The 25,153-nt window shown below is 40.3% G+C and overlaps 1 protein-coding gene across 5 annotated transcripts in view; it reads left to right on the top strand.

Annotated features, from left to right (window-relative positions):
• Positions 1-414: 414 nt before the first annotated feature.
• sulf2b (sulfatase 2b) overlaps positions 415-25,153 on the top strand; it is a 92,107-nt gene continuing 67,368 nt past the window's right edge. For 4 of the 5 annotated variants that reach the window (XM_011472955.3, XM_011472956.4, XM_011472953.4 and 1 more), the window contains exon 1: positions 415-795. The gene's annotated coding sequence lies outside the window, so the exon portion shown is untranslated. The remainder of the gene's footprint in view (positions 796-25,153) is intronic. The other variant, XM_078950113.1, reaches the window with a different exon arrangement.

Below are 25,153 nucleotides of genomic sequence, written 5' to 3'. Positions count from 1 at the left end.
CTAAAGTGGGTCTTTAAATTAAACGTTTGTGACCTTCTAATGCTCCCTTCTAATGATTCCTGTATAAATTGCTTCAGGTTTACAGTCATTCTTTAAACATTTTGTCTGTCATTGATCGAATTCTCCCGACTACTGCCAAAAAGCATAACGTCAGGATTCCTAAACCTTTTTTGAGAAGCCTTCTGCTTTCTAAACTCTGCAGCCAGAGTTCTGCTGATGGTTAACGTTTCCCTTCATTCACTGCACTCGCGTTTTGACCAAAGACACCACATATTTCTCTTGAATTTCTTTTTGTCCCTCCTGCAGCTGCTCCTCCCCTTCCAGTCAGAAGGGGAGTTTTTTCTGAGGCTCCCTGTTGGCTGATTAGGAGAACAAAGTCCCGCCTCCTCCTCTTCTTCTCTCCCTCTGTGCTTCAGAGTGAGGGAGGAGGAAGAGGGTGAGTGAAAGTGGAGAGGCAGGCAGGCAGTCAGACGTGTTGCAACAGATGGCCTCAGCATTAACGGCCCAGCAGCTGTTGCAACGAGGAACTCTGCTGGACTGAGAAGTAGAGGAGGGAAAGTCTTTGGAGAAACTCTCTGTCGTCTGCAGGCTTCCTTTACAGACAGAAAAGTACAACATGCCAGAGTGTGCAGAAGTTGTTCTGTTTTTTCCTTTGGAATTGCCAAAAGAAGCAACAATTGCATGAAGATCCAAACGTTCATCTTCCAGCCCCCGTTCTCCTTCTGCCCCCCAGCTGGGTGTCAAAGAGGAGAACACCTGCTGGGAGAGAGGAGAAGCTGAAGGAGGCCGCAGAAGGTAGGGTGAGACAGAGAGACGGTGGGGCTGCACTCGTCAGTCTAGTCTGCAGCATGCAGGTTGTTTCACGTGTTGCTTAAGTTTGTGTTTATTGCTTCCTGCTCTCTGAGCACGTGGGAGTGTGTTTGAGCTGCACAACACTGAGGTCAGTCAGGAGGAGGGAGGACAGAAGGAAGGGAGTTGGATGGAGGAAGGGACGAAAGTAGGGGAGGGGGAGAGTGAAGGCAGCAGTTCCACCCAGTTCTCCACATTGTAATATTATTTGACTTTTTTACATTTTTGACAAAGGTCTTCTGTGGGCAACAGGAACACACACTTGTGCTGGACCTACTACCTTTGTGGGGACTTGGCATTATGCTTTCTACTCTGCTATGACATCATTGTAACTGTAACTCTAAGAACTAAGTTTTGACTGTCAAGAAGAAACTTTTACCTGTCAAGTGGGAGGTGTCCTAAGCCCTGCCCCCCACAGGTGTAAATAAAAACGAACACACACAAGAAAACATGCAAACAAAGCTGTGAAACGTGTTGGAAAAATCAATTCTTGCTGTATTATGAAATGGTTTTATGCTCTAAAGTTCAGAAAGACGACTCATTAAGAGTTTCTGGTCAAATAAAATTAATTTTGCCCCCACCAGAGACAGAATTTAGTTCTGCTGGTGAGTTTCTGACACTGATGTTTAGAAACAAGGAGTGCTTCATCTAAGTGCAGACCAGACGGTTTGACTTTGAGACAGGAAATGGCACCGGTTGGTGCGATTAAGTAAGGCTTTCGGAGGGAAACCGGCTTTCAGGAGAAAGCAGTCTACATTTTTACACGCAGGAGAGTTGCCAGGTTTCCATTATTGTAAGTCATCTCTTATTTTCTCCAGCTGCTTCTGTGTTTAGAAAGTTGAGTGCTGAGTGTCAGCAGGTTCTGTCATGCTAATGTGTGAAAGCTGATTTCACTGGCAGTGATCGGCAAATTTACATGTGTGAAACCCGCACACCACCATGCATTGGAGGGGAATACATTTGATCTCATAGTCCTTGTTGCTCTGATCGTTCTTGTTCTTGCACCACTTACCTGCTTGCAGAGATGCGTTTAAGACTGAGTACATCCTGACATCATTTGAGTGACAACACTTCAGAACACATGACTCTGGGAACTCTGTCCTGTGCATGAACAAAGCATATTTATGAGGACATTCTGTTATGACCACGAGTTGCAGGCATATCAACTAAAGGCTCTTTCTAAGCATTAAGTGGAGAATATTCCAGGTGTGTTGTCGTTGTTGTTCACCTTTTGGCTTAGGGGTCCACACAGCAAATCAGCTTCAACTGATTCACACAGGTGGAGAATTTGTACGCAGGATGGCACAACACTGTATTTTCACGGCACAGGGAAACCCAGATAGACAGCACCGTGAAGGGTGCTAAGGACCCCCATTGGATTTTAGCTCATTGCACGCCCTGAGAAGCAAACCTGCAGCATTTCTATCAACAAGTTATTTCAACAAGCTGACCACAAGCTGGTTACTCTTGTGACAGTGGATAATCTAAAGGATCTAACAGACCTCTAACTGTTCGGTTCTCCTTTAAACACCTGAAATCAAAGGATGACACTGCTTACTCAGCTCTGCTTTGACTCAACATCTGAATGACGGTTGGACTTCAGGTAAAATATATGCCTTTTACACCTTTGTATCTAAAGAAAACCTGCAGAGCTGCAGGAAGTTCTGTCACAGAAGGTGTTGAATGATGTAAGACAATGTTGTACCTGTGAACACCGTATTCTACACATCAACGTTTACAAAAACAACAAGTGCATTCTTTAGAATGTTGTTCATGGGTCTAAATCTAAATCAGTAAAGAAGTAGACTTTAACAAATCTAACAGAATTATATGTCAGAGCTCAGTTGTGTCCTTTCTTGTACTTTGAATGGTGAAGCGCTCTAGTGGCATTCTGAACTTCTCTAGTTTCTTTGGTTTTGAACAAAGTCAAATCTTGTTGTTTACTTTTAAACTTAAAAAAATCCTCACAACTATTAAGATTTTTCAAATAATTTACATTTCTTATAGTTCAGTCAATAAAAAAATATCGTTGAACACAAAAAAAAACAGTATGAACTTAAGAATTACACTACAGTACATAGAAAAAAGTGTAGCCTTGCAATATGCTTTTCCTTAGATGTTTGTGTCACAAAAGTTTGGGTAATTTTGGGGCTTTATTAAAGGTAGTTGTAACAGGTTCTGTGTTCTTAGATTATGGTGGTTGTGTGGAAATTCCCTCCAATCATTAACCAAATTATAAAGATGGATTAGCCTTAAAGCAAGTGACTAATGTTAAGGTGGATAAACCGAGCTAGTTATTGTGGCTCTGAAAAAACAAACAGTAAAACCTACAAAAAATGTGGAACAACTTGGTCAGTTGTGGTTAAAAGTAACACAACTGTAAACTGAAAAACTGATAATAACTGAAAGTGAAAGTCTTATTGACAGCCTAATGATCAATAATGAAGATAGTGAAAAAACACAATGTAATAACAGTAATTTATTACCTTTTTTGCAACACATAAAACACTAGACTGATATGATACCGCTAAAAATGTTGCTGTGACTAGGCCAACTCCCAACCACGTTACTAGCATGTAACAAAAAATCAGTTTTACCCAAACACTATTGATGACATTGACTTGAGCCGGATGACTATCTTGCTTCATCCAGATATGTTTCCTCCTCTATGTGGGTTGTTATCCTCTCAAAGATGTATAATTTTATAATTTACTTCTTTGGATTTAAAAATGATCATTTCCATGTGTCGGACTCTGAACACACCCTCTCAACTCAGCTCTTCCCTGAATCAGTTTTTCCATAAATCCTTGTTGCTCTTTATGGCCTTTCTGGGATGACAGGCCCTTTGTAAAGCTGGTTCTTTTTTTGTCCGTAACCATTTAACCCTTGTGCTATCTTAGATGACCCCCCCTTACTTTGACGTGTTCTCCCTACCATGACAAAGGTGGATAAAGGTGGAAAGATTTCATGTAATCCATGGACACCAGTGAAGATCACAAATCATTGAAGAAAAAAGGTTCAGTGCACTGTCTAGTGGGTCTAGATGACCCAACTCCCAACGTTAAAGTGCCCAGGACAGCCCAAGGGTTACATGAACTCTTCCGATTCAATGCTAGGAAGTTATGCAACATGAAACACGCAAGACTAAATCTTGGCTTGAATCAGATCAGATCACATTTTTAAGCCGTGTTCTGAGATTATGTGGTGTGCCGACGCTTTGCATCACCACAACACACCCAGATGCAAAGCTAGTCTCCTCTATTTTTTTTGACAGTTTCAATTATTTTTCTAGAGTAAAAAATATGTAATAATTCAGGAATCACTATAAATAGGCCACTGGCAGTCCAGAAGTGAATAGAAGAATAATTACCACCAGTATCGAATAAAGCTGCCAAAATGTATGTACAGGTCTAGGAGAGCAGAACTGTGGACATTTACTATAACTATGGTGTCCACAAATGAAAACTGTGCTGAGGCAGCAAATATAAACTTTATTTTTAGAGTTTAACCCAAAATACCTGTTAGAGGACGGAAATAATGAGAAAGGCACATTGATTTTTTCCACAGATTTCAAACTTTTTTTGCTTTTCCCAGATCCTCCGTAGCTTTGCTGCTGTCGTGCCTCGTAAAGGTCTGCTTGTCTGAGGGGCCGAAATAATAATGTAGTCCTTCTTTTGTGCATGAAGTGTGCATGAAGTCTTCCTGTTAGGTTACAAGCCTTTCCTCTGTATTTTATTGACATAATGGAAACATGAGCATGTTGCTGGCGGACAACTTTCTTCTTCTCTAATGTACTTTTTCTGCGACACAGTGGGATTATTTGCAGTTTATGAGACAGACATTGCTGCCCGATGACCTTTGACCTGATGACGTTCTCTGCATGTTTGTGTTTCTGTGGTTCCCGTGTTGTGGCGCTCTGCAGCTCTTCGTCATGTGACTGTTTCTCCTCGTGTCCCAGATTTAGTTCAGCTTTTGGTTTTAGTCTCTTTGTTTGCAGAAAAACAAATCCTGGAAATGGAAAATGTTTTGCAAAGCGTGTCTAATTAGAAACAAAAAAAAACAAAACTACACCTATTTATTTATAGAGGAAAGAAGGAGGTCTGTTATTAGATACGAAGGGAACAATATGTGAAACGTTGCTTGACATTCTTTCCGGTAAAGACATAAAAAGTGTTTTTGTGAAACTAAACCACTGGTTGTACTTGTAAAGATGCTGCTCTTGTTTTTCCAGTTCTGTTTTTTCTTGGTTTGTGTTTTTTTTTTACCCTGTCTCAGTCATACCAGGTAAAAGTTGTTATTTATACTCAACTGTCTGTCTTCGGTCAATCATCGTTGGTGTATTTAAGTGTCTGTTTTTCAGTTAATCTTGGTCCCCTTTTTTGTCACAGTTGTTGCTCAAGTTTAACATTAAAACATTATAAACATTAAAGTTCCAGCCAAATGCCGGATTTCCTGCAGTCCTGCAGTTCCAGACAGAGTGAACTGGTTAATGTGGATTAAAAACTTGGGAGTCCAGAACTGGCTTTGAGGGACTTATCTGAATCTGACAGACATTAACGATTTACCGAAGGGGTTTTTCTGAAAAATAAAGTTCCTTTAAACTATGTCATCCTGTCTGTGAATTCCAGTATAATGTTCAGAGCTGTATATAATGTATAAGCTGGAACCCTAATTTATGTCTATGAACACTCTCATTCATCCAGGTTGGTTCCATCGGTTCCATTCCAACAACCCCAATTTATGTCAAAAATACACAAAAAAACACAAATAAATACTTCAAATCAATGAAACGATGTGTCCCATATTCTATAATGGACTAAAGTTTTGAATTGAATTCTAGTAATAAATACTTTTCCATGATATTCAATTTTTGGGGGATATAGTCTGAATGTTAATCTAGGTATTAAACATACATTTAAATATAGGACTAAATTTTTCCTCTCCCTTATTACTCTACTTAATTTTCTGCTTGAATTTTTATAATTTTAGTTTTCCTGTTACAGTTTTTTCATATCCTGACCTGTTTTTGCATTAAGCACTGAAGTAGCTGTGTGGTGTAAAGTGCCCTTCTATTGTACATTGAAATGAATCTTTTCTGTTAGTGACCCTGATGTTTCTAAGAAAGATATGTCAGCATAGATTTTCTTGGTTTGTTGATCCTCTGTGAAAGATTCCACTGGAGCAGGAGTGTCCAATCCCCTGTTCTTCACCTTCCTTTAACTGCATGCCGCACTCATTTGGCTGGCATTGTAAATTACTAGACTCTGGAATGTCGAAGTAGGTTCACTCAAGTTTCAGCTGCTGCCGCATTTATTTATGTGGTTTAAAATGTCAATCCAAAACAGTCCTGGCTGTCCTAAGTTAAATTGAATTCCATAAGTGCCTGTCAGTTTGCCTGGATATACCTACAGATTGTGTTAACATGTCCTCAGAATGACAAAGACAACAAACATGCATCATTGTCATTCACAGTCATTGTGTCAGGCCTAGCATTAGAGGACCTACCTTTAACTTAATAAAGTCTTATGTCATTAAGTCTACTTTTCATTCATCCATCTTTAGAACCTGTTGTTTCCCTTTTGGGGTGACAGGATTGCTGTAGCTAGCCAAGCTACTTTAAGACAAAGAAAGCCTGAACAGGTTGCCAGGTTGTTGCAGGGCCACACACTGTCATACACAGTTAAGGGCAATTCAGGGACACTATTGATCACAGCAATGACTTTTAACTTATGAAGCATGATTTTGTGGGAGGAACCTGGAGAACACCCTCACATGCGTAGCGAGAACAAGCAAACTCATCACAGGATGGTCCCAGCTGGGATTTGAACCAGGGTCTTCCTTTGTGAGGCAAGAGCAGTGTCCACTACGCTACCATGCAGCCCCAAGCCTGCCTTGATGTGTCCCAACTTGTTTTTTGTAGAAAGGTCAAAAGTCACAATGTCAACAAAAGTACATAGGCACAGACCTTGACTCTGACTTAATTCAAGCAAAAAGATCGGTAAAAAAAACACAATTTCTTAACAAATATCTCATCCTTAGTTCTTTGCAACAAGATCTACTTCAGTGAAATTCTGACACAGCATACACGAAATAAACATCACAATATATATAGGAACCTCTATTCAATGTGGCTGCAGGTCCTGTGTAATCTTCATTTATTTTAACCTTTATTTATCCCAGGAAAATCCAGTGAAAGCAACATCCTTTTACCTAAGACCACCTGAATCATTTTGCATTCAGAATGACAGCTGCTTAGTTGAACCCTGGAGAAAACAAGGTCAAGAGCTTTGCCAAAGGGCACAACAGTGGCAAAACAAAGGTGGCACTGACATCTGCTATGGTTTAATTCTGCTGGTCCTGGGACTCAAACTATCAACCCCCTTGCCACGACTCCACAAGTTACATTTTTGGACAAAACAAAATTCTGACTAAACAGCTGATTCAGCACAGAAATGAAGGAAAACCTTATTCGATGGTCTTTAGAATTTTGATAGGAAATGTTTTATTTTGGACAGAAACATCCTGTTTGGATGTATAGGGAGTTAGATGAGCCTCAGCTGGAGGAAGTACAAACATACTTGTCAGCTGATTCAGCTGAGTCCAAAGTTAGTGCTGTGGCAATACGGCTGGGTGAACCCTTGAGCTCGTCACAGCCTGCAGAGACCACACATGCTTTAGCAGCTTTAAAACTTTTTCCTGGCATAAACATTACAAAAAAAAACATTTGATTCGGTTGGTGGAGAAACTCATCAATCACTGCTCTGCCGATAGAAGAGGGGACGACTCCTCCAGCTTTGTTGGATGGCAATGTTCCCTTCCACCACATCTCTATACCAGTTTCATTGTTTTGACCTTTCACAGATGTTCAACGTGAATTTACGTCCATTAGTGTTTCCAGTAAGGATTTCACTGAACATGAAGGAATGACTCAAAACTGTTCCATCTCCTCTGGAAGGAGATGGATGAAGATCTGACCTCTCTGTGCAAACAAGTTCCTTGCCCTGAATTCATCCAGATATGTCTTTATCAATACATGTGGTGAAGCACTTTTACTGTCCTAACAATAAGAGATTTTACCTACCAGTGTCAAGTAGCACCACACCACAAACTTTGCCTGTTAGTGTTACCTGATTGTTGGCGTGCGTCACACCACTTAATAGACACTTGGCATTCAACTTGGTGCAGTGAGGTTTACTTGCATTTGCATCAGGTGTATGTGCTCCCATAAAAGTGTAGGTTGAACTCCTCATCTACCATGACCGTATGTGGTTTACAACCACACCCATGTGAATGTCAGGGAATTCTGTAAAGCCTTAATCACATGCACCCGTAAGTATGTGCATAAACATCACAGAGCGGTTTACAACCTTGTTACAATGTGCGGGCCGCCTGCCTCCTCCTGACAGGTTTGGCTATATTTTCACGCAGACAGCTTGGATCCACCCAGAAGGCTAGCTGTGACTGTGGTCTAAGATGTTCTGTGGTCTCCTGCCACAAGCCAGACGCTTTGTTTTATGATGTTCCAGAACTTTCCTTTTTTCCAATGATACTTCTTACAGTTGGCACTGGAAAATCTATCTGAGATTTAACAAGCTATTAAAGATGGCACCTTGGAAAACAGTATGAAATAAGAAATCACCAGGCTTTTCAGGAAGACTTAGTTTGTTTTACTGTTTTTGTCTGTTCATGATAAAAAAAAAAAAAAAAGTTTCAAGTTAAAGTTTAAACAATACTTCAAAACATGGGTTCTGCTCATGGTCCCAAGCAGTTCTTAAAGTCCCACTCCAATCATTTTTTGATCTATTTTCAAAGCCTTCCCAGTGGTCCTTTAATAATTATTATGCAATTGTTAGCCTAAATTAAAAACCTGTGTCATTTTCTAGGACATAGTTTCTGCAGACTTTCTGCAGAGCAGAAGTTGTTCATCAGAAATTCACCTCTGATTTTTGGGTGCAATTGAAGTAAGCCACTCTGTTCCGCTAGCTTACAGCCCCTCACAACCTCAACCTAGCATTTGCAGTGTAATAAAAGTAGTGAGCAATATTGGAGCCATCCAGCTGTACAGTTTTGAACCAGATGGCAGCTCATGCGAGGAAAAGAAAGACCTACAATAATCTATTTGTCCACAAGTTGTCATGATTTGTATCACGTAGCAGACCAAGATACTGGAACCCGGAAGAAAACTCAGACGTAGTATAGATAACAAACTGGATTTATATTTCCAGATGGGGAAAGTAAGAGAGTCTTTAGAGATAGCTTGTAATGACAGCAGTCTTGCCGTAGTTGAAGTTTCGTCGTGGCTGGATACGAAACAAAGCGAGAGTCGTGGCGTGGCGGCTCTGGGCGAGGATTGTTCCAGGTGGACACTTGTGGAAATGGACCTGGAAGCGAGGTGACAAACAAGGTAAATGATGAAAATGGCGTATACTTATACAGCGCTTTTCTACCTTCAAGGCCCAAAGCGCCTTACAGTCACAGACCCATTCACCCAGTCACACACACATACACACACTGGTGGCGGCTCCGCTGCCGAACACTCGCGCCAACCTTCCACCAGAGGCAAGGTGAGGTTTAGTGTCTTGCTCAAAGACACTTCGACACATATGCAAGGTGGGAATCGAACCTGCATTGTTACGATCATGGGTCGACCGCCCTACTGCTACACCACGGCCGTAACATGAAAAAACTTGACGACAAGATTAAACATGGTGACCAGACTAAGCACCGTTAGGAGCAACGAACTGGCGATGAATACTGGGGCTGGAACTCCTTAACCCTTGTGCAATCCTGGGCACTTTAACGTTGGGAGTTGGGTCATCTAGACCCACTAGACAGTGCTCTGAACCTTTTTTCTTCAATGATTTGTGATCTTCACTGGTGTCCATGGATTACATGAAATCTTTCCACCTTTATCCACGTTTGTCATGGTAGGGAGAACACGTCAATGGAAGGGGGGGGTCATCTAAGATAGCACAAGGGTTAAGTAGGTTGGTAGTAGATGAGGTGAGTGTCCACAGCTGGTTTCAATGATGAGAGCAGAGCAGAGAGGGGAGGGGGAGGAGAGACTGCCAGAGGCACCATGACACAAGTGGCATCTTGTCTGCTCCTGATTTATCAAAAAATTATTACAGAAATACTCAGAAATGCAGTTTTAATCTTAATTTTCTTTATTTATGTCCTCCCTCATTAGAACATTTCACATGAACATGTTAAAACCTCCAAAACGCCAATTTCATTGGAGTGGGTGTTTACAGACACAACAGTTGTGCCATGTTGTGTTGGGTCTTTACTTCACCTGCTCTTCACCATGTAAATGCTATCACCACGGAAACACCAGAGGTGCCCTTTTGTTCCACCATACAGACCATAGTAGGAAAAAATGAAATATGAATTCAACTCTTGAAGACTTCATTTTCTGTGTGCCCACAAGCCTCCTCTCCATGTTTTAATGGATGTTGAAGCAAAAAGTGAGTGCATTGCACAGTTGTACTGTGGGTCTGAAACAAGGATACCTGTACCTGAGCCTGGGTGGTTGTGATTAATGTGAACCCTGAAAAAGTGAAAGTTGAACTTGGCAAAAAGAAAGCATGCTATGGGATCATATGGTACCAAAATGGCTACTGTTACGTTGATCTTGTAAAAAAACTAATTGAGTTAAGTGAAATAACCTGAACACCATTAAGAAAGTGAAAGTAACATGCCCAGATTCCTGAGAAAAACTTTGACTAACTTTGATCTAAACTTTAATCCCTTTATCCCAAATGAAAGTTACTGCACAAAAAGAGTGCTGAATGATTACAATTTATCTGCTAGTCAGCACATTCACGCCACACTTAATACCCTTTTTTTTAAACATGCAGCATTGAACTTTTTGTGCATTTTAAAGTTTTCCATAATGTTATGAAGCAGACGTAGAGGAATTCATCAAGTCAAAAAGGCTCCTGTCTTAGATGGAAACGAAAGTGTGCGTGTGCATGCATGTGTGTGAATGTGTGTGTCTGCACGTCATGCCCACTTGTGTTGGGTCAGTGGGTTCACATGTAGAGATGTAAAGAACAGCAGGGGCTCTCTGTTTCATAGAAACACACACGGTTCAGTGTTTGCCTGTGTCTGTCAGTGCCTCTGCAGCCAATTCCAGTTGGCATTAGGTTTTCATTTGCTTTCTGGCTGACATTAAGAACTCCCATTCAGATGGCATAAAAATGTACGTTACCTCTGCAGGATTTATGAAGACGGGCTCAGAGCGCGCACAGCTATGGTTCTTGCAAGTTTCTGCAGAGAAAATGGGACTTGTGCACATGCAGGCTGAGGATGCTTTAGGAGCACTTACTAATTAAAAGTCTTTGCATGAAGCTGTCGCATTTTCTGTATTTGATGACATGAACTGGCTTTACCTATCTTTGCTATCTAGACTGTCATCTTTACACAGTGGGTTGTCAGCAACACGATCTGGCATGCTAAAACTGCAAGCTCACAAACAGGATATCCTGCATGCCAGTTCCTCTAAAGGAGCAGAAAAAGCTGACAGTGATGCACTATTTGTTGGAAATGAACCCATCAGACAGTGCAACACTTCAAACATTGCCTCTAACCCATTTTGGACTCAACTTGCTGTGAGGCCAATGGTTAAAATGTTTACATTATTATTTGTTTAACCCATTTCAAGGTTTTATTGAAATCCAGACATTTTCAAAGGTTAAACGCAACGACTCAATAGAAATAAACCTAATTAGTGAGTGAAGGTGTCTCTTTTTCCGAGTGTTTGTCATGTTTTGCCGCCCACGTAACACACAAAGAAGGGTTTTCCCAGCATTATCAAGGTTAAAAATCCCGTATTAACCAGCAGTGCTTGAGATTTTTGTTTCCATTTCTAGTTCTGCTTTTATTTTGCAACACTCAAAAAATAATTATTACTCTTCTGCATTACTTGTAGAAATAAACATTTTTCGAAGGAAGAGAAACACAATAGTTTAAACAATTTGAAAAAAGCATTTCCTCTTTAAAGATTTATAAAGAGGAAATGTTTTATTAACAACAGAATTACCTTATGGCTAATTCTGCAGCAGAAAAATATGGCTGTGGTGCTTTGCAACATTGACATGGCTGTTATAAAGACCAACACGTAGATCACCAACCCCAAGGAAGAACATCCAAAAACACTGATGAGCGATGCTGGACATGATCACCAACGTTTGATGCACATTGCCTCTCCTGAAAGAGCTCCACACCTGAAAACAGCTCCACAGTACGATTTTCATTTCACTCATCCTACTGTTGACCTCAAGTCTCCAGTTAAATCACTGAGATCCTCCAAACCTGGGACCATATTGTTTTTGTTCGCTTTAGCAACATTTCAATGCACAATTTGATTATCTTATTAAATAATATTGATTAATATTTTTATAAGAAAGTTTGGTCAAAGAGACAACATTTTGTTTTTGATTTACTGTTAATGTGTGCATTTATATTTGTATAAAGGCCTTTAGTTTTTAATTTTGAACTTGTCTGTAAAACACTTTGTGTTGTGTTTGCATGAGAAATGCTTTATAAATAAAGTTTAATGTCAAATATTACTTCTAATGAAAACTGAAGATAACTGACCATTGAGATCTTGCGTTTCTGGAGTTCCGGTGTTAGACCTCAGTCTTAGTCTTTTGTATTGAGTTTTTATTTGGTTAATAGTTTAAAGCTTTAATCTTTAATGCTTTGTTCTAGATGTGCCAGATTTCCATACATGCCAGGGAATCCAATTCTGGTCCTCAAGAGATGGTTTTCTGCTGTTTTGTAGGATATCTGACCTAATGCTGATTATTTAAGGTGCTTTTTCAACAATGCAAATGAAGGCCAGGGGCAAATGGAAAAATATGTAGTGACTGCAGATGAATAACTCGCAAGAAATGCAAAACCCAGCAGTCTGGGTAATGGTTTCTTAAAATAATCTCTTTAGGTTGGCTGGAAGTCATGATTAATACAGTCTTTTACATGGGAGACAGAGTTTAGAGAGAAAAACTAAAAACGTCATCCATTAACATGGCAGGCCCACTGACATTAATCTGCAGAAAGAACAGGTCTGAAGGCTGAATTATGGTCAGACACTGAGGCTTGGATGGAACTTGGACTGGCAGCAGAAGAATGCTAGAATGTGAAGGAAATCAACAACAAACCCGCACCGGAGTCTAGACCTGTAGAACAATGTGTTCGGAAGGGAGCAGGTGAGGAACATGAGCTCGATAGAAGAGGATGAGAGTATGAAAACATAAGAGGTGAGGGAGATCAGGAGGCAGTACAGTAAAATGACAAAATAATTCAGACACTAGCCCTCAAAGGCTGCAATTGGACACTCCTGTATGACGGGAAAGGTTTGATCTGTAGGCAGGCCAGAGCACCACCTGGACTCGTACTGATAAAAGCATGTTGTTTATTTACTGCAGGTTTTTTTTGTATTGTGGCGCTGAAACACACTATAATATAAATACAGCATTATATAATAAAGATGTTTTCTACTTTCCCCCTAACTCACAGACTTTTGACAGAGCCCTCTGATGATGTTATGCACTTTAGGAGATGAAATTGGCAAAGCCTTTACCGTTTGACATGGAGTAAAATTGTTTTTCTTTCTTCCAAGTTCCACAAGTTTCCTATACACTCTTTCATTGGTTAGAGAGTTTATGGCATATTCTACATCAGTCTGACCCTAAGACATCCCTTTTTAGAGCTAAACATGTAACAGACATTATCAATGACGTCTTAAACACCGCATTTTAAGCTCCAGTGTTAATGTTCTTTGATTTACCGTAACTCCTTAACCATTTTTGATGCAATTAACTAAATTCCAACGGATTCTGATCCTGAAAAAAGAAGGGCCACACAATGTAATTAACCATGCGTATAAGGAATAATCCGTGAATCCTTTTATATTCCTGCAACCTAACCTGATCGATCTGTATGAAGCAAGTTATCAATCAAATCAACCCATAAAAAATAATTTAAAAATGAAATAATCATTTACATCAATAGTAAAAAATATTTGGATTGAGACACAGTAGGTTTAGTTTACTATAAAGTAGAAATGACCAATCACAGCAGACAACACACGTGATGACAGCAGAAACGGATCAGTGCATCATTCTAGTCCAATGTCTGGAAACACTTTGAATTTAGCAGTCATGTGACCATCCAGTGTCTAGAATTTTCTAAGAATGTTCCATTTGGATTCTTTGGATGTGGAAAAACTAAAATGGACTGAACTTTAGGAAACTAAAATGTGAATAGATTTGACATTCATTCTTGTTTACTTTTTTGTTTGGACACATATTTCATTTACACTTGATGATCTTGAAGAAATCCAAGAATCTGGAAAACTTCATTGTTCAGTAGCAGGAATTTCTCTCTGAGTCTCACTGGTTGACGTTTTGGATAAAGATGTCCTGAATCCATTTTAGGTCAGTGAATCAGATCGTTCAAAATGAACCAATATCGATTACGGTATGAATGGTGTCGTCAACCACAAATCACGATGCGAATAAAATCGTTATTAAGACGTATCGTTTCAACCCTAACAATTAATGCATAGATTTAATCTGCTTCAGAATCATTTGGAACTCCATTAATTCTGTAAACTATTAACCCTTGTGCTATCTTAGGTGACCCCACCCTTACATTGACATGTTCTCCCTACCATGATAAAGGTGGATAAAGGTGGAAAGATTTCATGTAATCCATGGACACCAGTGAAGATCACAAATCATTGAAGAAAAAAGGTTCAGAGCACTGTCTAGTTGGTCTAGATCAGTGTTTTTCAACCAGTGTGCCGCGGCACACTAGTGTGCCGTGGGAAATTGTCCTCATTACCTGATTTAACAACATTTTCCATCTCCAGGATTTCAGCTCTTTGTTCATCCAAACAGGTCCTGATAAAACACTAAGAAATTAGCTATATGAAAGATCATAAAATACTTAAAATACTTTTTTCTTGTGATTATTTGATATTATTAAAGACATTTTGATAAGAATGATGGTACCTCGATTTAGCAGCAACTAAAGCCATTTTCTGAAAAGTCCCGCCCCTTTAACTGTCTCCACCAATCATTCTTGGATTCTTAATCACATGTCATCAGTCTGACCAATCAAAAGTGGTTAAAGTCTTCAATTCCTTGCTCTGAATTCTGCTGATAAAGTCGCTCAGTTCTACCAAAAACACCAGCTAAAGCTCGTCTTTAGCGGTGTAACTTTCCACATAATCCGGTGTCAGACCGTGGAAAAAGTGAAGAAAACCATGAAGCTCAGAGACGCTAGTCTTTTTTGCGTTCGGCTGATTATTTAACTACATCTCCCATGATGCATTGGGTTAAAAGTGACAGCGTGAGCGTGTCGGCGCACAACGAGTCTCTCCTCTTAACGTCTTGAAACAACAGCGAACACAAATCAAAAAGTTTTTAAATCTTCTTACTTAACTTTTTTAAAATCTTTTTTTTTTTTAATGCTGGTGTGCCGCGGGATTTTTGTCAAGGTTAAAGTGTGCCGTGGCTCAAAAAAGGTTGAAAAACACTGGTCTAGATGACCCAACTCCCAATGTTAAAGTGCCTAGGATAGCACAAGGGTTAAAGACTCACAGTAGTTCATAGAGTGTGTTTTGTTTTTGTCTCGTTACAAATAATTTGAGACTTTTCTTGGCATCAAAGTTCAAATTGGATAAGTTAGTGAAGATGTTGAGGAAGCTTGCAGACTTTCACAGCCAAATGACTAACAGCAGACATTACCACAACACGGAAGCCGTCAGATGAATCAATAGAAAGAACTCCTTTTAGAAAGTGGAAGACATATTTCAGTGATAAATGCATAAAAATGTGAACAAACTCAGTAATACGTTTTTTAATTGTACTGTAAAAAGAAAAATCCAAGAAATACACAGTTGTGGCAGGGATGAAGAGAAACTTCTTGTCTTCTGAATGTAAGGTTTATTCTCTTGTGCCAAAAACACAAAGGCAGGCACATCACCTTATGTGTATGGACGATCAGACCCCACCCTTAGGAACTGAGACCTGTTGGGGGTGAAGCTCAAAGGTAATGGTAACACCACAGCATTTAGTCAGCATTTATCAGTAGAATTCTTTGTTTTGAAATGGCATAAAGCCTGCCTTCCCCCCAAGTGGCCAGGATAGTATGGCTTTTCATCTCTGCCATAAAGTGAAAGGGCGTAAAGACAACTGAGCGGGAGTATTCAGGAACTAAGTGAGTGAAGCTTACAACCGCATAGGCGCAATTCTTACCGAGCGACCCCGCATTTTACAACTGCACGCCTGCAATCCTAACTGAGCGGTGATCCTGCATGGTCAATTCTCCTTCGGCCAATCAGAACAACCAGAACGGTTGCTGCCCCCAAGTGCCAAACACACCCCTGAATACCGCCCCCCAAGTGACAAAACGCCCCCTTAACACTGAGCGCAAATCCAAGCAACCGCGCAAAGGAGAATTGACCGCGCAGGATCACCGCTCAGTTAGGATTGCAGGCGTGCAGTTGTAAAATGCGGGGTCGCTCGATTAGAATTGCGCCTATGCGGTTGTAAGGTTCACTCACTCAGTTCCTGAATACTCCCGCTCAGTTGTCTTTACGCCCTTTCACTTTATGGCAGAGATGAAACGCCATAGAAAAGGTTCTGACAGCCCTGTGACCCCGAAAAGACAAAAACAGCTTAGAAGAGGAATGAATGACTGAAATAGCGAAACAGGGTTTGAACAAAATCAGCACAGTGTTCACAGATGGTAAGGACATTGGGTTGATTTAAAAAAAGCAAGTATTTATGGTATATATATACGACGGAGCTTCAGGGCCTCGTCATGACGAGAAAAAACTTGACACTTTGGCCAGAATTTTTTTTCCTCACCGTGGCCCTAAAACTCCGTCGTATATATATCCTGATATTTAGCGGTTACTTTTCTGATGAATGAAACAATGGAATGAATATACTGGTGCTTATTATATGTATTTCAATTGGGTTTAAAAAGATACTCAGACCTTTGGTTCTTAAGATAATCATTTATGTTGATGAAGTACCTCACACGTGTGTGTTAACGTGTGTTTTAAGGGGGATTTTCTTCACTGCCCATCATTGCCCCATGCCTACACCTATACATAAACCTCAGGACTTAAATTGTCCTTTACAGCTAAATAGACAGTTAGCAGTCTTCTGTTTCTATCTCAGACTAGTTATGATTACATCCCATCTGCTGTTCGTCCCAAAGCCTTGTCTTTGCTTCCTCTCTGAGATGGAATTGGATAAAATTGATAATCATTACAGACTGCTGCTTTGGAGCAGCCTGACCTTCAGCAAAAGACGATGAGGAGGATGTAGGGAGCCAGAAGGAAAAAGAGCTGCAGAGGTTTTAGGTTTTCAATTCTTCATTGTGGAGGCTTTAGAATAATGGTTTCTAGTTGCTCTTCCACTGTGGAAAAACTACCATTGAGCCACAGAGACATTGCAGCTTTTTCAGTCAAATTTAATTTAATGCAGTTTCTTTGTCAAGCAACACATAAACAACTGAGTGCATCTTAACACACTACTCAATGCAAAAAACAAAAGTATTGATCATTGCTAGTTGAGCTGTCAACATTATTGTATTTTCTCCACTTAACCCTTGTGCTATCTTAGATGACCCCACCCTTACATTGACGTGTTCTCCCTACCATGACAAAGGTGGATAAAGGTGAAGAGGGTGTCTATCAAATGCTGCCATCAACTGCAATGTTGCCTTCATTTAAAATAGTTGTGTCTTACTTACCTCATTCATTGATACAGAGTAAACATGTGTTTTAATAATGTTTATTATTAGTTAAAGAAAGCAATAGTTTGTTGATCCACATTTAGTTATCATATTTCATGGTGGATATTTCTTCCAAAATAGGCCATACAGGAAACAACTTGTGGATTTTGTTTCTTTGCAACAAACTTTTGTTTCATCCTCTGGACAAAACGAGCAGTTAAATGGTGAACTTTCCCTCGGAAATGATGTCTTGTGTCACCGTTTACCTCGTATACCACTTTGTCCACTGTGGCAGAGAGAGGTGGGTGAAGGCCCAGTAACCGTTACCATGACAGTGCATCACACCGTGTATCACACAGTCTGTTGTGAAAAACGCTTTCAATGTAAACAAAAAAAAAACAGCTTAAAAAAATAAGTATTTGATTTAATAATTAGTTGTTCCTCAAGTGACCTTGGTATAAGCGGTGTAATGCCCTTTGAGGGGTCCTTTATTGGAAATGACTGGACTCGTCCATTGCACAGCATAGGATGGTTTCTCTGGGTCACATGTGTCAAACTCAAGGCGCGCGGGCCAAACGTGGCCCTCCATGTCATTTTATGTGGCCTGCAAGAGCATAAAAGTTTTTAATTTTCTTAAATAAAAAATTAAAATTGGTGTCTATTTATTTATATCTATGGGGAATTGGACTTGAATTATTGAATTGGGCAACTATACATTGGGAGTTAAACACTGTCCACGTAACCTAATCTGACAGATTCAAATTTAAAAGGATTCATGCTAAAGTAACAAGCAAACATATGTTGTCTATGCAACTGTAATTGTCACTTTAAAAGTTAAGGTAAATAAATGAGTAATTTAACATTAAGGAGTAGTTACATTTATTTTTTATTAGATTTAGTTACATGTATAAGTGATATCTGGCCCTTTGAGGACAACCACTATGCTAAAGTGGCCCTCAGTGAAAAGGAGTTTGACACCCCTGCTCTAGGTTGTCTGTTCATTTCTGATAATGAACACCTCATTGGTCATTAATTCCTTGAATTGAACTTATAGCTCTCACTTGGGCGGGGATAAATATGGATAAATATCAGTGTCTGCATCGTGCCTTGAGCAGACATATCTTTGTAAATATGTTAATGAGTCCAAATGGAGGGCTTTACGTGATTTCATTGTGTCACAGCAGAACAGCAGCAGTCAGATGGAAATGCACACAGATTGCAGAGAGGAACTAAACTCTGCAGCATTGTCTCCAGGAGACCCGCTCATCGGGTCATTGTGTGTGTGTGCCCACTGGGGTGTATGTCTGCAGGCTTCCATTAGCTGTGACATGCTAAGTAGAAATAGAGCAGGGTGATTCAGACTGACAGAACAAGGTGAAGGAGGAAGCGAAGCGAGATTCAGATGAAGGTCACAAAAGACTTCTGTGTCTCAGAGGGGGAACCTGTTGGTGTTCGTGACGGTGGATACCAGCATCGCAGTAAATGACACTATCCCAAAAATAACAGTCCAGCTATGCTTTCCTCCTGACCTCCAAGATCAGCGACACACCTGAGGCCTATGTACTCATTAAATGTGAGTTTCTACAACCACACTTTAGGTTTCATTGGAGATTTTTCGATCATTATGACATCCAGCCATCTTTTTTCGTAAATGGTAGTGAGATTAAGACCGGTCCCCTTCTGCTGGTTCCTGTTAAAAGCCTTGCTGCAGAGTTCTGGACAAGCTGGAGATGTGCAACAGTATCTTTGTTAGGACAGGTAAAAAAAATGCAATAATCTAAACCAGAGCAATAAACTAAATGAGCTTTGCAGATCTTGTTATGTGCCTCTGTGCAAATACGGTCCTCTGTTGCATTATTGAACGTTTGAAAGATAGCCTCTATAGCGCACACAGCCACCATTAATGAACCTTCTAAATTATTATAGCCAAGATTCAAATATCTAACAAACGTATCTGTGCCCAGTATGTTTGCCCCAGATCACAGCTTGTTTTCTTCCTAAATCTGCTTCCTTGACAAATGTGTAAATACACCTGAACTCTGACAAAACAAAGAAATTATGACTAACAGCACCCCACGCTCAAAGAAAGAAGTGAGCCAATGAGAGGTCAGGAAGGCAGCATACTAAAAAAAGCCCACACCACACAAAAAAGGGTGTTAGTCATTGTAATGTTAAACATTTGTTTGTAGTTGTTTATAAATTCATGAATTCTTAAAATTAGCCAATTTTCCTTTCCAGCAACACTGCCCCTATAAAGATCCAGTTAAAACAGTCTGGCAATTAAGAAAACAATTAAAAGATTCAAAAGGAATTGGACTAAAACCTTTTCTTTAATCAAATTTTTTCTACAATAAATGAATAATGCTGTTTCCTCTTTCTTTGTCCTTCAGACATCCAGGTTTGGAATTGGTGCTTTAGAATAAACTGGACAGTGAAGTGTGAAAGCAAACCAAGGTGAGGTGTGAACATTTTCAGCAGTTTCTTCCCAATCAGACTAGATCTGCAGTTTAGTCTCCTGTCAGAGCATTCAAAGAAAACGATGACACTCAGGTTAAATAAAACTAACTGTTCTTTACTTTTTTGGGGCGGTAAAGACATGGGTCACTTTTCTTTGGAGAAACGAACCAATTGGTGGTTCTCCGTCCATCCATCCATCTGATTCCAATGAATTCCTTTCAGGGTCACAGGTTGCTGGAGCCTATCCTGGTTAATGTTGGGGCGGCACAGTGTGAACCCTGATCAGGTCCCCCAGTCTGTTTCTGAGCTTGCTGGTTGTGATTGGTGATTTGTATATAATAGGTCAAGTTGTGCTACATGTAGTAGCTCTGCCTTCAGTTTTCTATATGTCTGTTCTGCTTTGGTGAATGCTGGGACTTCAGCTTGGAATCTGCCCACCAGCACATGAGCTTCCTGAAAGGAAAAAATGGAGATGCTGTTGCTGAGGATTATAGGTTTAATCATAAACCAAATCATCTGCTTTGACTGTTTTTGTTTGGGGTGATATTTATTTAAAGTGTGCAGGAAAGATGCGAGGTCAACAGCATTCAGCCAATCATGCGTCACCAGACAGAGCTGTTCCCACATAGCTGTTCCCAGCTAGTGTCACAGGGAAGGAAGGAGGAAAGTAGAGAGGGAGTGGGAAGGAAGGAAAATCGGAGGACATGAAGAAAAGAAACAACAAATGGTTCACAAGGTTTGCAGCGAAGCATGAAATGAGAACTGGAGGATTTTGAGGCACACACAGACACAGGGAAAAAATGACCCTGTCACCTCCTCCTCCTCTTCCTCCTCCGTCACTGTTTCTGACCTGCTGGCGCCTCTGAGTGTGTGTGGAGGCGTCAGCGCAGCATCCGTCAATACCAAGCAGAAACTGAAGACTGACATGCTGATCTTTGGCATTTCTGTGCAGCATGGAATCGCTCTAAACTTTTCTTTTCTTTTCTAAACTTATCTGCACTTGTTTCTTATATATTGGCATTCCTGCTGTTTTACAAGCTGAAAGTCCGTTAAAGTCTTATTGAGAAGTCTGTGACATGCGTTGGTCACATGTCCACACAGAATCTGGGTCTCTGCAGCTCTGTGGAAAGCACTTGGCTTTTCCCAATGCAGTCAGCTGAGTTTGCAGCTGCAGCTTTATTTTGCCCATGCAGGCTTTCCTTGACGCTACTGGATCTTGATGATAACACAAATGTATTCTGAGTTATTGATGTTTTGTCTGTATTTAATGATGTTTCACTTATTCTCTGCAATTTATTTTGCTGTGTGAATGGGAAGATTGAAGAACATATGGAAAATTAAAAAAAAAAAGTCAAACTCCTTTGTTTAACCCTCCTTTTATCCTCGGGGTCGATCTGACCCCAATTCGATGTTTGTCTTACAAAAAATTTATAGTTAACCTTTTTCTTTTTACTTAATATTTCATGACTTTTCCTAATTTGATGAGGACAAATGATTACGCATAAAATGATCATGATGATATTTTTTTTCAATGTGCTAAACACAAATTGCATACATTGGTGTTCCTCTGGGGTCAATTTGACCCTAGGCTGTTTTAGCTGTGTAAAACGTCTCTGTCTGTGTGTGTGACCTAACATCCCGTCACCTTCAGGTGCAGAGTTGATACATAACAGGGGAGTGGGGAAAACAACTATTCCCACGAGAACTTTGACATTTCTGGTGGTGAGGTGTGAAATCCTGCCAGAATGAGGAAGCCAATGTAGGCTTGTGAGTTGATCACATCCAAGTCTTTCTAACTACACATGCCTCCCCTCTAAAATTATCATCTCAAGCAAAACATTTTCAATTGATGGTGATATATTTTATGTTATGTATATATATTATAATGTTGAACTGTAACACTTGAAGGTCACTTTACTTTGCTGAACGTCACTTTGCCGCTGCCGCAGACAACAGAACTTCCCCATCGTGGGATAAATAATGTTTTATCTCATCTCTCAAATGAAGAGCTCCAATTATGAGATAACATGAGTGACTGTGTTTCTGGTGGGACACACTATTGGAAGAAATATGTCTGCAAGGAGCATGCACGAACTCTGCACATCCTGTGTACAGTCGTGCAGACTAAAAGCTCGACTCTGGGCATAAAGAACTGTTCCATGTTCTGACTATCTGACTTATGTTCTTATTATGATTTTCCGTTTCCCACAAAAACATAAAAAAACGGGAAAAATAACTCTGCCACTGCCGGTCCCAAGCCCGGATAACAAAAAAGGAGGGGGGGGGGGGGGGGGGGGCTTTATTGTGACTAACCACAAATATGTCACAAAAAGGAGATAAAAATAAGTAAATAAATATGTTCATAAAAGGAAAGGGGGTCACGAACATCAGCCAATATGCTTTATTCTGTAAAAGTCATGAATGTGCACCTAAAATTAGAAAAGATTTGGATAAAAGATATTCAAGATACACTAACTCCTAAACTGAAAGTTTGACCTGATGGTGGCGCTACAGCAAAGGTCATATCATCACCAAAACCAATAGACTTCAAACTCTTGTGGTCATTAATGCTGTCAATAAATTGAGAAGATTTGTATAAAAACCTTTCAAGATACATTCATTATAATTTAAACATTTGGCCTGATGGTGGCGCTAGAGAACAGGTCAACCTACTGATCTGTTCCATTATTAAGGGGTTATTTATTTATTCAGCAAATAAATAATGTGCCTGAATCCAAAAATTGGTTAACAATTTTATGTAAATCATTTTCTGAAGGCAAATATCCCTGGGGTCAAATTGACCCCAAGGGTGAAATGTGTGAGTAATATTTGAGGATAACACGAGGGTTAAGAATTAAAGGAAATCTATGATTTTCTGGGGCTGCATAGTGGTGTGGGGATTAGCACTCGCTCACAGCAAGGTTCAGGTTCCAGGTTCAAATCCTTGCTGGGCTCTTTCTGTGTGGAGTTTGCATGTTCTGCTCATGCATATGTAAAAGTCCAAAAACATGCTTCGCAGGTCAAATGATGACTCTAAATTGCACCAAGTTATCAATGTGTGAGTGTGTGCACCCCTGCAACTGACTGGGCTACACACCCTAACCCTACCAACCCTAACCTTTCCAGGCTATACTCAACAGTTGCTGGGATAGGCTCCAGCAACCCTGTGACTCCCTAAAGTGATTCAAAGGAGAGATTGATGTTTTCTGTGAAAACATTGAGTAAATTCCATGTCCAAAATGTTATTAAAGAATGAGAGGTCTTCTTTTTCATGACCTTCTGTCATGAAATGAAAACATTGATGAAAACCCTTGAGGCTATTTAAGAGAATATCCTTTTTTGGACTGTAATCTCATCATGAAGGTGAACTGCATCATAAGCGTAGTTTAACAAAAAAAAGTTTTCATTTTTAAAGTTCATGGGTTTTTATGATTATGATGATCTGTCAATTTTTCTGATTCAACTTTACACATCACACACATTTTCACCCCTAATAGTGAGGACTTCAAATTTGAAATTCCAATATTACAAGAGAGAAACAAATAATTTAGGATAGATGAGTCTAAAAGCAGGACGTTCATTGGTTAATGTGAAAGCAGACACATTTGTGAAGGTTCTAACTGTAGTGCACCAAAAGGGGCTGTATGTATTTTTTACTGGCGTCTTTAAGTGGAAACAAGTACAGACAGAGAATGTGTGCAGAAATCAGATCCAGGTTCAGGTTCAGGTCCTCAATTTGCATGAAAACCTTCAGCAAGCTCTCATTATGCAGCCAAAACACGTACACTCCGAATGGACCACCAGCTCTGCTAATTGGAGACGTAACACCCCCCCCCCCCCCCTCGTGTCTCGTGGTCTTTCTGTGTCTTTTACTTACACAAACACACATACACAAACGCACACACACACCACACACGCTTTCTCTCACAGAGGACACAGAAGCCCAGTGGGAATTTGAAGCTTGGAGCGAATTGAGAGAGAAGGCAGAAAGTCATTACCTCTCAAACTTGTGTGTGTGTGTGTGTGTGTGTGGATGTGTGCGTGTAATCCCACCATCAGTATGCCACTCAGGATTCTCCACAGGGGGGAGGAAATTGAAGAAAGAGAAAGCGAGGAGAAAGAGTAGAAGGGAGGCGCCGACAGTCCAATATTGAGTTCTTTTGATTACAGATGGTAAATGTGCCATCACTCCCCTCCTCTTCCTCCTCCTCTTCTTCATTGCCTCCTTGCCGCTTCTAACTCTGAAGATCTGAGGCAAACGTGAGAAGAATCACTATCTTTGCTGTGTGTGTGTGTGTGTGTGTGTGGGTGCTACTGTATTTTGGACTGCAGCAGTTTCATTAGCAGCAAAGCTGAGGTCACAGGGATTGGCCCCAACACAGTGTGGCACCTGGAGCTGCTGCTGCTGTTTCACTGAAATCACTTTCTTTCTGCTTTGCCCCCTTGAGTCATGAAGCTCTCTGTTTGAGAAAGTTTTGAGCTGCGTTCATAACAATTTCTCCTCTTTACATTCTCCTGTTTCACCTCGGAACAACCCAGAACCATGAAGAACCTGCCCTCGTGTGTTTTCTGTGACGCTGAGAAGGAGGTCACGTTTGAGCGCCAGCTTTCTACTAAAGCAAAAGTTCCTGCTGCAGGTTCAGCTTCGCTAATTTATCTCACCTATGAAACGGCATCGTTTTCAGTATACGGCATGCTCCCCAATCCAAAAATGTGCAATACTTACCTGTGGTCTGTAAATACTCATGTGTTGTTCTCCTCCCACACTTTGCCTTCATTTATCCACAAAAGGTTCATGTTAATGGAAAATAAATATACAGAAGCAGTGCTGCCAACACCAAATGAGAGCAAATATGACAACAAAGCTAACAATGCACATGCACATAAAATGATTACATGATTATTAGCATGTACCAAGTGGCTTTTCTGTCAGGACCAAAGAGCTTTACAAATCACAGACATTCACACGGTGATGGTGGCAGAGCAGCTTTGCAAGACACAAACCAGGCCACCAGGAGCTGTGAGTAACAATGACATCAAGGAAGAAACAAAAACAGTTAAATTCTGTTCCACTAGTGTGTCTCTG

This window comes from Oryzias latipes, chromosome 7 (genome assembly GCF_053564925.1).
Source record: "Oryzias latipes strain Hd-rR chromosome 7, Olatipes_Hd-rR_3.1".
Classification (NCBI taxonomy): domain Eukaryota; kingdom Metazoa; phylum Chordata; class Actinopteri; order Beloniformes; family Adrianichthyidae; genus Oryzias; species Oryzias latipes.
This window is presented reverse-complemented; position numbering and strand designations above follow the sequence as displayed.